Source organism: Panthera tigris, chromosome A1 (assembly GCF_018350195.1).
Source record: "Panthera tigris isolate Pti1 chromosome A1, P.tigris_Pti1_mat1.1, whole genome shotgun sequence".
Taxonomy (NCBI): Eukaryota; Metazoa; Chordata; class Mammalia; order Carnivora; family Felidae; genus Panthera; species Panthera tigris.
In genome coordinates, this window is record NC_056660.1 from 182,314,178 (window position 1) to 182,330,454 (window position 16,277).

Genomic DNA, 16,277 nt, shown 5'->3' on the forward strand with positions numbered 1-16,277 from the left:
GTTATAAATTATAATTTCAAAGAGAACAGAAGAAGGAGTTTATAGCTTCCTCTCCCTTTAATATTTCTGGCTCATAGATGCTCCAATATATAGGTTCACAATGCCCACTCAAATATGCAGATATCACCCTGCTCAGTTTTCTCAGCTACCAAGACAGGAAACAGAGTAACAGTAACATGAAGGAACTTTCCAGTTCTACCATTCTGTTAAATGCTCTGTCAAATCAGTAAAATTGAGTAAATGTTATCATTTGACTTCATTAAAAAGAACATGCTTAAACTTCTCTCTACTCTTTTTATTGGAGCTCAAATTCTTGATTTCTGAAAAATCTCTTCATGATACTCATTTCAAAGTGGGATTTACTTTGTGGTTAGTTTGAAAGCAGAACTTATTTTATCCAATATTTTAATTTATTTTGTTAATTTTTAAAAAGGTACATTAGTACATTGCAGAAAATTAGAAAATACATTTTTTGGCATAGAAACCATTTTTTATAAAGATAATCTCAATATATTTTCCAGTGTTTTCCCATTATTTATTTTGTATACGCACAATCATGAGGGACTTACAACATTATACTATGTTTCTACATAATACTGTATAATAAACATTTTCTATTTTGCTTCACAGTCCTCAATGCAATAATTTTAGTGTTTTAAATGGTCTGACCATCGAGAGGATATACCAAAATTTCCTGGTCTATTTCATACTGTTGGACATATAGATGGTTTACAACTTCTTATTATCAAAAACGTTATTCAACTGACAAATGCACACAACTTTTTATTATTATTATTCAAAATGACTTCATTCTTAACTAATTAATTCTGCATTAATTTAAAGTAGTTACAACTTGGGGCACTTAGGTGGCTCAGTTCATAAGCATCAGAGTCTTGATTTCGGCACAGGTCATGATTTCACTGTTTGTGAGATGGACCCCAGCACTGGGCTCTAGCTGCCAGCTTGAACAACAGCACAGAGCCTGTTTGGGATTCTGTCTCCTCTCTCTCTGCCCCTCCCCCTTGCTCCTGCACACACATGTGCATGCTCTCTCTTTCTAAATAAATAAATAAATTAATTAATTAATTAAAAGTAGTTACAAATCTATGCAGTCACCAATTATCACCTCCTCTTCCATTTTCCTGAATCATTCCCAGCTCCCTTCTTTAGTTAGCTGAACTTGCAATTTTTTTTGTCTGTCTAATATATCACTTCCTTAGGGACTCCATTCTGGAGACTCTCCACAGTATAGGTGGCTTTGACAGTTATGTATTTCCATAGTACTTTGTTCCAGGAATGCTAGATGTTACATGTTTAGTATCAGTCTACTATAATAGATTCTAAGCATTTTGAAGACACAAAAGACACCTTTCTTGCTCATCATAGTAACCTGAGTACCAACAACAGGGGATTCCCCATGCTTGGTAGATATTTAATAAATTGTTATAAATTTTAATTCAAGAATAGGATTAATAAGAGAATAAAAGCATGTATGCATTGATAGCTGATATGAGAGCTCCACATATTCAAAATTACTTTGTTGAATTATTTTAATTCCAATTGCTGCATTTTAAGTGAAAGACATCAAGCTAAAAAAGGCTTAATAAAAATAGCCACAGTCTCCATATAAATGACTATTTGCATTCAAACCAGTAAATTACTAAAACAGAGACATGCATTTTTTTTTCTTAATTAACCAGAGATGGTTTCTGTCTCTCACAGAATCTTTCTCAAATTGCTTTTGGTTTTCCTCACTGGATCCAGGTGCATGTTAGAAGGAATTTCAACATTGTTTTAGAATTGTCTCAGGTAAGTTACATGGAATTCTCATGATAAAGGGGTCTACATACTTGCTATATAAAAGTAATGAAAAGAAAGTATTTTAGAGAAATCCAAATTAAGAAGTACATCACATGAATGCATTTTATAGGGAACAAGAGAATTTCTTTTAAGCGATCTGGCTTTCTAACATATAGTGCCAAAATAACAACAACAACAACAAAAATGACAATTCACACAAGTTTCTTGGCATCATGTGCTTGTGGTTTTTCCACAAAGTTGCACAGAATTTTAGGGTTATTCATAGGCCACTCTAGGATTTAAGAGGAAGTCCAAGTGAGCTGTCCTGTCCACTCATCCTAGTATATTTTTATCTTTTTTTTAATACGGAAATTTGAATATGAAATTTTACTTCATAAAAAGTTTCTACAGTGACCCATCTTTTTAAATCTAAAGGATTCAAAACTAACTGAATATTTGACTAAAGATGTAACCTCATCGGTTCATTCCTGAAATATTTAACAAGATACGTGGCCAGGACTATAATATTTAATGGAAATACGTGATGAATAAAACATGGCTATCCAAAACAATGACACAAACATGTAAATCTGAAAGATGATATATTAGAGTTATTATATGTTTAGTGCTGTGGGAATACAGAAATATTGCCACCTTAAAAATCCATGAAACCTTCATATTTGAACATGTGCTTGATAGTTAATAGAGGATTTCAAAGGAGAAAAGTTATGGGGTCCCTGGGTGGCTCAGTTGGTTAGGCATCCGACTTCAGCTCAGGTCATGATCTCACAGTTCATGGGTTTGAGCCCCGCATCTGGCTCTGTGCTGACAGCTCAGAGGCTGGAGCCTGCTTCGGATTCTGTATCTCTCTCTCTGCCCTTCCCCTACTAACACTCTGTATCTCTCTCTCTCTCTCTCTCTCTCTCTCTCTCTCTCTCTCTCAAAAATAAATACACATGTAAAAAAATTAAAAACAAAAGTAGAGGGGGCGCCTGGGTGGCGCAGTCGGTTAGGCATCCGACTTCAGCCAGGTCACGATCTCGCGGTCCGTGGGTTCGAGCCCCACGTCGGGCTCTGGGTTGATGGCTCGGAGCCTGGAGCCTGCTTCTGATTCTGTGTCTCCCTCTTTCTCTGCCCCTCTCCCGTTCATGCTCTGTCTCTCTGTGTCCCAAAAATAAATAAAAAACGTTGAAAAAAAAAAAAAAAAACAAAAGTAGAGAATTTAGGTATGGACATCAAAGGCAGTGAGGCAACTCATGTGAAGAACATGGCATAAGATGAACAGTTCATGTGAAGAAAATAGACACACTGTAAAAAGTTCCATGTGGCTGGAGTGTCAGATTTTGTGATATAATATTGGAAGAGGTAAGTTTGAAGGTAAGTTTGGGCCATATTTTGAAGAGTGCAAGTTCTGGGAACACCATGAAAGCAAAACAAAACAAAACAAAATATTGAACTGGGAAACGGGAGTGTTTTAAGTCAGGAGAACTGGATGGGACTGTCAAAATAAGAGAGGAGAATTAAGGAGAACCGAGATTACAAAAAGGAGAAAATAAGGGTAAAGAGTACAGAAGAGATTTATAAGCTATTTCTGAGACAGAATATATACAAGTTTGTTACTGAATGAATGTGAATGGCAGAGATGAGATAAAAATGATTTTAAATATTCTAAGTTGAAAGGGGATCCTGCAGGGTCACAGAGACGTGATAAAGAGAGTAACTTCAGAGATAGATGTAGGTTTGAACAGTCAGTCAATTTCACTTGCTAGCCAAGTGATTTTAGGCAAGTCACTTCACCTTTCTAAGATTCAGTATCCTCTTCTGATTAAAACAATTTTTTAAGTATTCAGAGAAATAACGTAAGTTTTCATTAAGTCTTTATTAGTACTATTATTGCTTTACAGGTTAATGTTTAATGTCAAGTAATAAGATTTCCCATTCTTTCTATAAAAGTGCTGACCTTTTCCAGATGGATTAGATGTGAATATCTAGATTTGTATATAATGATTTATCTGCTGTTTTTCTGCTCTTCCAACTAATGGAATAACAGTGGATTCAACAGACATATATTCTGTACCAAATACAGACCTAGTACCCTTCCAGCTGCTCAGGACACCTACATTAAAAGGGTAGAACTTAAAAAAAGGGGCAAAGAAACTCAAAAGAAGACATTGCAGTGATGTGCAAGTACTTGAAAAGGTGTTCAATATCACTAATCATCAGGAAAATGCAAATCCAAACCAGAGTGAAATATCATCTCACGCCTGTTAAAATGGTTATTAGCAAAGACAAGAGATAAGAAGTGTTGGTGAGGATATGGAAAAAAGGAAGTCCTTTTTCAGTGTTGGTGGGAATGTAAATTGGTGCAACCAGTATCGAAAACAATATGGAGGTTCCTAAATATTTTAAAATAGAACTCCCCTTGATCCAGCAATTCCACTTCCCGGTATATATCCGAAGGGAGGAAAATCACTATGTCAAGATGTATCTGTACCCCCATGTTCACTGCACCATTATTTACAACAGCCAAGGCATGGAAACAACTTGTGTTGACCCATAAGCAAATGGATAAAGAAAATGTGGTATAAATATACAATGGATGTATTAACTGGCCACAAAGAAGAAGGAAATCCTGCCATATGAAACAAATGGACCTTGAGAGCATTCTGCTAAGTTAAATAAGTCAGACAGACAAAGACAGATACTATATGATCTCTCTTATATGTGGACTCTAAAACAAAAACAAAATTCAAGAAACAAAGAACAAAGCAGTTATTGAAAAAGGCAGGGGGTGGGGTAAAGGAAATTGTGGGGATGGTCAAAAGGTACAAATTTTCAGTAATAGAATTAAAAAGTTCTAGGGATATAATGTAAACCATGGTGCCTGTAGTTAGTAACACCATATTATATATTTAAAAGTTGCCAAGAGAGTAAATCTTCAAAATTCTCAGCATAAGAAGAATTACAACTACATAAGGTCTCTGACACTAACTAAACTTATTACAATCATTTTGCAATATATATCAAATCCTTATGTTGTACAATTTAAACAAATACAATATTATATGTTAATTATACCTCAATAAAACCAGGGAAAGTTTTAAAAAGGACAGAATTTGTCCAAGAAAATATTTTTTAAAAAGCAGGCAAATAAGCAAAAACCACTTTATTTCAGAGTTTGTCTCAGTAAACAATTAAAAATAAAACCTAAATCATATCAAATAATTTTAAAAAAGAAACATAAAAAATGAAAGTGGTGCTCTTTCAATAGGATGGCCAGAAAGTATCTCTTTGACACACTCTGAAGAGGACAGGGATTGATATTGGGATTAATATAAATCCCATAGGAACATCTGGAAAGGTACATGAGGTCATATGTTGAGTTTGTTTTCAGAAGAAATGGAGGCTGCTAATTTGGAGTTCTGTTTAAGTACAAGGGATATAAAGTCTAAGTTTTTCCTATCAATATCATGTTCTCCTTCCTCTCCAAGCATTGAACCCTCTATCTCTCTGTTATTTCTACATTTTTAATCTCTCTGTGTTTCTACATTTTTAAATTGAACAACCTCCATAAATTGCACTCTTATAATATTTTATGTTGTCACTCTTGCTAGTCTATATTTAGGATCTATGGGGTTTTGGCATTTGTTACAGCTATTGAAGCTAAATGAAGACACTCTAAAACACCCTGGCTGCACAGGAAATATACTAAAACCCATCAGTAAGGTTATGAGGGTATATATGTACATAATGTCACAGATCAGGAGGATAAGATAGGAGACCTCCAAGGGCAAAGTTCTAAATGAGGGATGAAAGCAGCAGTGGCAACCCATGATGCTCCTTCTCCCAGGGATCTTATTATCTTGCTAGGAAGCTGTAGGATCTAGAAGAGACTGGAATGTGACAATGGGAAAAGAATCTCCTGTAATTCACATGTAACTTGTTCACAGTTAAATTCTTGATCCAGGGCATGAGACCTCCAAGACCCGTGTCATCAATGAAATCTTTCACGATTTTATTTTTATCATCTAGGATCTGAGTGAGTGTTCATGATACTTGAATTTGCAGTTATTGATTCTCAGAAAGCACAATTCAGCATCCAATTCACAGAGGCTATTCAATAGCTTGTAACTGTAGTAATCCAAGAATGAAGAGATCTCCATTTCTATGTTTATTCTGAACATTGAAAATATGTATTTATGTATATATTTTAAAGTAGTTAAAAAATAAATATGCTGGATACTGTTTCTCTTGAAAACCACATGATTTGGTATGTCTAATATGCTAACTCTGTAAAAAATTTTTGGTCCCCCAAATCATACAAAACTAATTGTTTCACAAATTTCTTAAATTTGACCCTATTATACTATTTTACAGTAGGACCTCATTTGTTTCTGATATTGTATCAGAAACTGATTCACACAGTACTGAATTTAGCACACACACCCCCCCCCCTTTTTAAAATAACTTTCAACACATAACACCAAGAGGGTGAGATGGTTGTTGGCCTCAAATGACTGATTTCTACTCAACAAGCACAAAAGAACGGAACTCCTGGGCAACTTGATGTGAAATGTGTCATCCACAGGTCAACAGGCTACAACCACCCAAACTCATTTGTTTAGGCCTGATTAAGTCCAGCAGGGGGAGTATGAAAATGAATTCAAAAGGATCAAATAAGAGAGAAGCATCAGGAAAACCAAGTGTCGCACGCTTTCATTTCTTTGTACAATAGGAAGCTGTTGCCCTGTGCTGTCAAGTTCACGAACTTGCTAACAGCTTTTTATAGGCACAGTGCATTTTCTACATTTGATCTAAAAGAGACATATCTGACTGTTCACCAGTGTCCACTTGCATCCTGAATTGTGGCAGCATGGAACTCTTCACTGTCTGACATTTTAAAATTGGCCTTGGATACAATGCTTTGTGTGAGGTAAACCTGCTGCACTCCAACACTTCCTTGAAAAGGTTGACAAGAAAACCCAAATGAGACCATGTTTCACTGCCTGGTTGTCATTGTATGGTAGAGTGCAAGTTGAGTTTGGGGGATGTGGGGCCAGGAAAGAGAAAGATAAAGCATGTAATTAAAGCACTCAAATCAATAAGAAAAATCTCTTTTTCTTTGATAAGTAAGGCAACATTCTTTATTCATAAAAGACAACTTATTTTAACCTTTTAATAAAGTATTATTTCTGCTTTAAATATTGGAGTATTTGGTTTATGTCTTTTTACTGGTCTTTTTTGTTCCATGGGTCTTTAGATATTTTGGGAACAAATGGGCTCAAGCAGATGGAGAGTCTATGTTGCCCCCTAGTGGCAAGTTATATTATAACCATAATCCTGGAGTTGGAATTCTGGTGCTCCTGCTGTGTGTCAGTCTTTGCATCTTGCATATTTTCTGGCTCAGTCTTTTTAACCATATAAGTAGAATTTTCACCTTGTTTCACTTTCATCAAAATTTACTAGTTACAAACTTTGATCACTTTTCCTATTTTCTCTCAGCCATTGTTTCCTCATCCATAATATGGGGATATTAATACTCCCCACTTCAAGGGGTTGTTTTGAGAACAAAATCTGAGGGATGCCTGGGTAGCACAGTCAATTAAGCATCTGACTCTTGATTTCAGCTCAGGTCATGATCTCATCTTTTGTGGGATAGAGCCCTGCATCAGGCTTTGTGCTCATAGTGTGGTGCCTGCTTGGGATTCTCTACCTCCTTCTCTCTTTCGCGCGCTCTCTCTCTCTCTCTCTCTCTGCCTCTCCCCCACTCACCTCCTCCCTCAAAATATCTAAACAAACATTTTTAAAAAATGATAATGCAAGTGAAGTCTATTGTGCAGTGCCTTTGAATAGTAACCATTCAGCAAAAAGCTAGCTCTAATGATAAGTAATAGCAATACTCATAGAAAACTCATATGTGTGACAAAAGAGCTACATGGGGTTCCCTATGGAGTCTGCTTTTTATTCTGATATATAAAGCGGCATTGTATGTTATCTCCAAGTTTCAAACCAATGAGGTCCCTACCTGTGTAAACTGTCACTTCACTCCCTCCATTTAGCAATCTTACAATTGAATTCTACATACTCTACCAGAATCGGTCTATTCAGAATGAACTAGTAGGTCATGAAATGTTCACACTGTGGATCAGGACCAAACACACGATTAAATTCCTTTTAGAAACTGCTCCTTTTGAAAGGCCACACAAAGTGACAGAAGTAATATGGAGGCAAATCTTATTTCACATCATACTGGCAGATGGATATAAAATATCTATCCCAATAATTAATTCCTCAGCTGCCTTTGCCACCTATTATACAATAGATAATTCCATTAAATATGTGCTGAGCGCATATGCTAGAGGCTCTTTGCTGCAATTTATACACATCAGTTCCTGACTCCTTTTCATGAAATTTTAAATGGTGAAAAGAAATAAACACTCTGATTACCTATATGTCTGATAAATGAATGCCGCAACAAAATTTTACAGCTAAAAAGGTTATTTACTTAAGTGAGATTTTTTTGTGTGGCAATCGAAAGGTCAGATTTTTTTCTTCCATTGCTGTGAAATTGCTTCTGCTTTTTAGCGAATCTTCTAAGACGGCTCTTCTCCTTGCAGTGTTGACAAGGACACGAGAAGGATGTGGCCTGAGGAAATCAAATGAGCAGCATAAAATCCTGGCTGGAATCGCAGGCAGCCCACAGTTTGTGGTTTTTGAAAGTCTGTCAAAAAAGTTGCGTAATATGAAAGTGGAGACAGGACTTCTGAACAAAAATCAATAGCTGGATCTTTTGAACTGCCCATGTACAAAGTTCTAATGAAAATGTCCTTGAGGGGAGTTTTAATAGTGGACTTTGAGATCAGTTTCACCACTGGTCTGATAACACTACAGAGCATTTGAAGTTTTCAAAGAATCCAAGCCCTGGAAAGTTTGGCTCAAACACTGAGGATGTAAATGCCTCTGAGGGGTCTGAGAAATAGCAACCCACCGCTGAAGAATATACGATGTATGTGTTTCCTGAACCATGTCAAATTTTAGCCACAGGATACAATTTACTTCAAGGGGGTTGATAGCTCTCTAAAAAGCAGCACTCCATGTTCAAACTAATAATTGATCAGGCACCAGGTACCATGTAGTAAAGGCATAAGGATGATAAAAATAAATCACCCAAAAGAGCTGATTAGAAGATATATTTTCTAAATATGTTTGATTTAATCTTCTGACCAGATAGGTACCTCTATTCATTGACAGTGTTTTTCTCTCTTTTTTTTTCCTTTTTTCTTTCTTCTTTCCTTTCCTTTCCTTTTCCTTCTCTCCTTCTTTCTTTCCTTCTTTTTTCACATTTGTTCATCTCCAGTCAAGCTAGAAATTATTAATAACTCTAAAAGCTGCCATGGTACAATGTACAAATCGGAAATTAAAATTTTTGGTCACTTACTGCCAATCGTTTTCTTTTCTCATCTCTAAATCTTAAATACAAAATACCTATCACTTGTGAATGAACACGTCTTACTCAGTAGGTCGGGAAAAAATCAAACAAAAAAACACCTATGCACACACTAACATTCACAAAATCTGGCCTCCAAAATCAGAAATGTTTCAGTTCTCAATTGAGCTGCTTTTAGAAAGTTTATACTTAAGCCACCCTTGAAAATGCCAATGTACCCACCCATTAACGACAAGTAGGACTGTTTACATGGAGTGAGCAATAAATAAAACTGAATTTTTTTCTGTTATTACCTACTATAAAACCTCTACCCCACATAGAATAGAGTAATAGTTTAAAAATTAAATTATCAACTAGTATTTAGGTTGTATCATTGAACTATTTCTTTTAATTTTTTTAATGTTTCTTTTTATTTAATTTTTTAATTGTTTTTAATGTTTAATTTTTGAGAGAGAGAGAGAGCAAGCAGGGGAGGGGCAAAAAGAGAGGGAGACAGAATCCAAAGCAGGCTCTAGGCTCCGAGTTGTCAGCACAGAGCCTGACATAGGGCTCAAACCCACCAGCAGTGAAATCATGACCTGAGCAGAAGTCGGACGCTTAACTGACTGAGCCACCCAGGTGTCCCTGAACTATTTTTAATGTTAAGTAAATATACTACATTTGTTTGACTATTAAGATAATCTGGATAGAAAGGTTGCTTTTTATTACTGGTAATTATTCATCAAATTCACTATGGCTAAATCGTAATTTTTTTTCCCTATTAGACAAATGTTCTGTGAGGTGAATAGAATATTTTAAAAACAGAGACAGTTGAGTAACTTGTCCCATATTGGGATTCAAGCCTGGACTATGTGACTCCTGAGCCCAAGCCCTCAGTCAACATTTATCCATAACACTTCTATAAACTCCCCAAATAAGCTATTCAGACTCCAAGAAAAATAGAACAGATTGTATCACCTAATAGTTCTGCGTCAGAAATCAGCAGCCATCAGTGATGCTGTGAGTCTCACTTTCAGTTACTGTTTAGGCTGGGCTCCTCAGACGTAGTTTGAAACAGGAGGCTTGTGCAGGTGATTTGTTGAGGGATTTCTTGGAAACAAACCCCAAAGCATAAACCCATACGAAAGTAAGAAGAACTGAAAAAAGAAAAAAAAAAAAAGCCAAGCAAAATGTGGCTGAAATCTAGCCTCAGCCTGATCCCATAGGGAGCTCTGGAGCATGAGAAATATCACAGAGTTAGTGCACCTTGGCACAAGAGGGCCAGGCATTATCAGTCATATGCTATCACCTGCCCTGCTAGTAGGGGGCAGAGGCATAAACTCACAGGTATCTCCGTGTAAAGTGACTCCTGTCAGGCAAGGGCAATTCTCCAGAGAAAAGTACTTCTGTGTGTTACTTAGCATCAGTAATCACAATAGCTGGGGGAAAGGTTTCCTGTCAGATAAATGACGTGGGAAGGACAACAGCAACGTCTGCTATAGGTAGGAAGACAAGGTAGGAGGAGGTTGCTTGACAAAGGACATCATCAATGTACTTTGTTTTCCAGTGTAACTACCAGTATCCTGGAGGATGAAACCTCTTCTCCCAGTGTAGTACTAATGCTGTTCTTGATTAAATATTTCTTAATCCCTTAAGGTCTTAGGCATCTCAATCGTAAAATGTGCTTTGTGAACCAGATTATCTCTAAAGTGGATTATAGTTTTCAAAATTATGACTCAATGTCCATAATTTTCTTCCTAGAATATTTTTTTCTTTCCCCAAAGTTAATTGGCATTTCCTATGTCTAAGGTCTAATTAGAAGTTTCCAAGAATAAGAATTAGGCTCCCTGAAGGAACAGGAATTTCGTTTTTAACCATGGGAATAATCTGCACTTTATATGCTATTCAACTGCTATTCACATGTGTTTAGATTTTATGAAATTGCTACAAACTCAGTACGTCTTATTCACTTTAATATTTTTCCTAAAATTGGCCTCAAGGAATGTGTTCTCTAGACCAGTAGAGTATATACCATCATTTTTCCTGAAAATCAATGCTGAAAAGAGGAACTATCTTTGAATCATATTTCCCAACTCTTATCATATCACACTTTCCTTCATGCACTTCTACTTATTGACAATATTTGTGTCACATGCTTAACCCTTGATGGCTATATTATCAATGGTCCCATTCCTCTCTCTTGATCCATTTTAGGTGTTGTTGCAAGATGTCTGTCTGCAGCTACACCTTTTTATAGAATCCTCACCAATAAAAATGGGAAACAGATAAATGAAAAAAAAAAAAGGCAAAACAAAAAAAAGTCCCTACAGAAAAACGAAAAAAGAAAGGTAACTGTGAGGTGATGGATGTGTTAACTAGCTTGATCGCAATGATCATCGCACAATATATCATATACCAAAACGTCAACTTGTACCCCTTAGTACATATAATTTCTATTTGTCAATTATATTCTAATAAAGCTAGAAAAATAATTAAATAATTTTAAAAAGGAAAACAAAACAAAACAAAAAAACAAATAACTCCTCAAAGTTCTTTTATGTTGGCATCGAATGACATTCAAAAGAAATGTTTCAAGGCTATGTTACAACTTTATCTACAAGAGAAGGTATAGTGTAGGGGTAAGGGCACAGACTGTGCAGACAGACTGGGTTAGAATTACTGCATTACCAGTAAATGCTGTATGATTCAGGGAAAGTTATTCTACTTTTTTTCTTTCATTTTTTTTTCAATTACAAAATGGAGATAATAAAAGTACCTATTGTACTGGGATGTCACATTATAATAGTTAACAATGCAAAGTGTTTAGATCAGTGCCTAACACATAATAAAAACCCAACAAAAATACTATTAATTATTATCCTTGTTGCAAACAGATCTATCCAATATCCAGAAATACCCCTTACATTCAAATATTTTCAAATATTCACTTCTTCATTAATTCTTCAACAGCTATTTAGTAACACCTAATTTGTACAATGAGTCCAGTACCAGTTTAGTGGTATAAGAAACAAGAACAATTCTGCCTTCATGTAAATTAGAGTCTAAATGTAAAGCTAACAATAATAAGTAATGCCAATAACTGTCCACATGTCCATACTGTGTTCTTCCTTTCTCTCACTTGTAATACTTTTCTTCTCATTTTCTACCCATTGATTTCTAACCCATTTTTTTCAAGGCCTAGCACAAACTCAAGGAATTTACTTGGAAGAGAGTGCTCCAATAGAATCATTTTTTATATCATTTTATAACACTAAGTGTTATACTCAGTACTATACTATCCAATTGTGTTCCATTGTACTATGGACTTATTTATTTATACATTCTTATGGCTTCTTTTAGAATGTAAACCACAGCAATCATGAGGGCAGAGATCAAGATATTCTCTTGTTTTTCTTCAAATTCCTAATAATGCAATGAATCAAAACTGTGAAAAAACAGACTAATGGGTTAGTGATCAATCTTTCAATTTATATACTCAGAGATTACAGTTTAATGGTCTGTTGCCACAGATATTTTCTAGCCTGCTTTGTAGAGATGAACTAAATAGTCTTGTTTGTCAAAGAAAGAATACGAGTGCTCAGATCTATTCCACTGGCAAAGGAGAACTTAAATGAGAAGAACCAGAGAACACAGAAGACTAAATCTCTGATTTCTCCAATGTAAAGAAAGAGAAAACTAAAGGTCCTTGTTGCTGAAAGTACAGCCTTTGATAATAGGGAGCTCTTTCTTCAAGATGGAGAAGAATTTGTCTAGCTTAGAGCTGGCCAAACATACTACAAAGACCTAGGATAAAGGGCATCATTAACTTCAGATCGTGAGCAAGTGAAGGGATTTTTCAGAACATCTCTGAATCTTGCCACAGAAGCAGAATTCTAGCCTGCCATACCAGCTATCACATATCTTGAGCTCTTGCTCAAGATACATGCCCTTATTTCATTTAATCCCACTTGCAGGCCAGGGATAGAGCATTAGTCCTAGAATCCCTCTCATCCCATCTCATTTAATCCCTTCTTTATACAACCCTTCCCCTCCCTTGGATTCTTGAACCATCTCAGTTTCACCTCAGCTGGGAATCCCAAATATTTACATTCCTTAGGTACTTTATTTATTAGGGGCCTACTTTAACCATGTATTGTTCTCTGAACTTGAGATATAACAAAAAACCAAAGAGACAATTTATAAGACCCATAAGGACGTTATATTCAAACAGAGGGAGGCAAAAATAAACAACTACTACTAGTACTCTCTCTCTCTCTCTCTCTCTCTCTCACACACACACACACACACAGCAAAAGAGACAGAGAGAGAGACACTTAAAAGAGCTGGGGGAAAAAGAGACAGGATAAAAGGATGCAATACCAATTTGATGGTCGTAGGATAGAGGGAATAATCACTATTTTATATGGAGTGGTCTAGGCAGGCTTCCTTTTATATAGTAGTTAAGAATCCAGGATTTAGAATTACATTTCCTGGATATGAATCTCAGATCCAACATTAATTAGTCTTAGGATCTTTGGATTTTTTTTTCCTTTTAGATTTTAGTATCTTACTTTAAAAATTGAATGTAAAATAATATTGACTACATAAAGTTACTGTAAGGATTAAATGAGATGCTATATGCCTGATGCTTAGAAAAGGGGGCTAGCATATATTAAATACTCACTATTATTGTTATTGTTTTTAGATCGAATCTAACTGCCAACTCCTAAAAAACCTTAAACAAAATCCACCCTTTTGTAAGAATTTGGATATATTTGGAGAAAAAGTGATTCGAGGCAATTTGACTGAGCATCTTATTATCTAGTAACCTAGGGTTTTCTTATTCATGATGGATATGATGCAGTTAAAATATTATTGATGTTTAAAGGAATACATCCAGGAGCACCTGGGTGGTTCAGTCCATTAGGCATCTGACTTCAGCTCAGGTCATGATCTCACCATTTGTGAGTTCAGTATTGGGCTCTGTGCTGACAGTCTATTTTAGATTCTATGTCTCCCTCTCTCTCTGCCCCTCACCTGCTCACATTCTGCCTTTGTCACTCTCAAAAATAAATAAACATTAAAAAATTTGTGTTTAAATATAGTAATGCATCCATACAAACTAAGGTATAATATGTAGATGATCCTATTCCAAAGGAAAAGAACTGGGGAAACAAGTTAAAGAGGAAAGAAATAGAACTCTCCACATTAGGAATATTTCATTTACTAAGAGCCATACTTGAATTTGGATTTCTTCATAAATTATAAATGTGTTCCTGTTATCCCATTTTTTGCATAATAGGATAATATCAGCTATCCATATATTCAGGCCTCAAAGTAATTGGCATTCTCCGTGACCTCTTGTAATTTATTCCCCCAGACAACCAGTGGATGCTGAGGAGAACAACCAAAACCATGATTTTTTTTTTTTTTTACATTAGTTGTTAGAGAATACTATCTTGTTTTCATACCTTCCATCAAGGGAAGGGAATTCCAATGGACTGATTCTTTCATCTATAATGCATTTGAATCAATTCGATATCAAGCAGGGAAGAAGGTAAGAAATTAATCATCACCTGCTTGGTTAAATTTATAAAGTCCACTTTCTTTCCTTTTATTTTTTTAATTTTTTAAAATGCTTTATTTATTTTTAAGACAAAGAGATACAGAGCATGAGTGGGGATGGGGCAGAGAGAGAAGGAGACACAGAATCTGAAGCAGGCTCCAGGCTCTGAACTGTCAGCACAGAGCCCACGCGGGACTCAAACTCACGAACTGTGAGATCATGACGTGGGCCGAAGTCAGACGCTCAACTGACTGAGCCACCAGGGTGCCCTGTCCACTTTCTTTCCTGATGAACATTCATTTAGTTTTAATTGAACCAGTACTTAAATACCACAAGTGGACAAAAGTCTTTGGAGAGATTTTTCCACCACCAACATTAAAATGTTTTCTGTTTTAACTACTATGTCATGGTTTCCTATTACTGTAATAAATGTAAGGCAGAAATATAAGTGATTCAAGGACAGTTGGAAATGATAAAGATTTTTGTCATTATTCTCATCCGCTAATCTGTTTTGAAACACAAAATGTAAATCCACAAGGGGATGCTTAATATAAAATAATGAAAAATGAATGAAATGAATTTTTCATTATGTTTTTCAAACCAGCAAAATATACAAAGAAGCAAGTTTTCTGCTCTACTAAAAACAAATCAGAAGACCACCAGAAAATTAAAATAAAACATAACAACACTAGAATTATTTTTAAAAATGCAATTTAAACTCAAATAAAATGTCAGCTAGGTTTTTTTGACTGAAGTAAGCAGATGTATTAAAGACAGGCAAAAACTACTCGTTACTAAAAAAGAATTAGCAAACTCCCTGCATATAGGACATTTGAATGCTGATGTTATTTCATTAAAAAGGTAAGTAGTAGTTATTCCACTCAGTCAGGAAGTAACGTGCAACACTATGCTTCTCTCAATTAACATGAGCAAAATTATCTATATCATACTTTCTCTCTAACTATATGGATACTACTTTCATTATTATTTTTAAATTAAAATGTGATAATTTTTATTATGGCCAAAAGACACTACATGACACTATATCAAGAGTGGATTTGTCCTTCCATATCTAACAAGTTTTTAAAGAATGCCTTGTCAAAATTTCTCCCTACAACAAACCACTCTCAAATCTACTTCCATGGGAATCCTGATCTGGCCAGTAATCCATCAAAGATCAAAGCAATAGAATCCTACAAAGAACCTGATCCGTACAAGCTTGGACAGGGTGGAAGGATCTGTGACCTTTGAGGCTGAACAGAGCCTCTGAAACCAATAGCTTTAGACTTTGAAGTTGCAGGGCTTGTTGAAGTAAAAAATCAGCTTATCGCACAGGGGAGAGGGCAGAGCAGGAGAAAGAAGAATAAATACATCTTCATAACTTTGAATTGGTGAACTTCCCTAGTAAGGGAGAAATTATCTCAATTTGGGGATAAATTAACTCAGTTATTTTCCATTAGATTTCTTCCTTTGAGCATAAAGTGT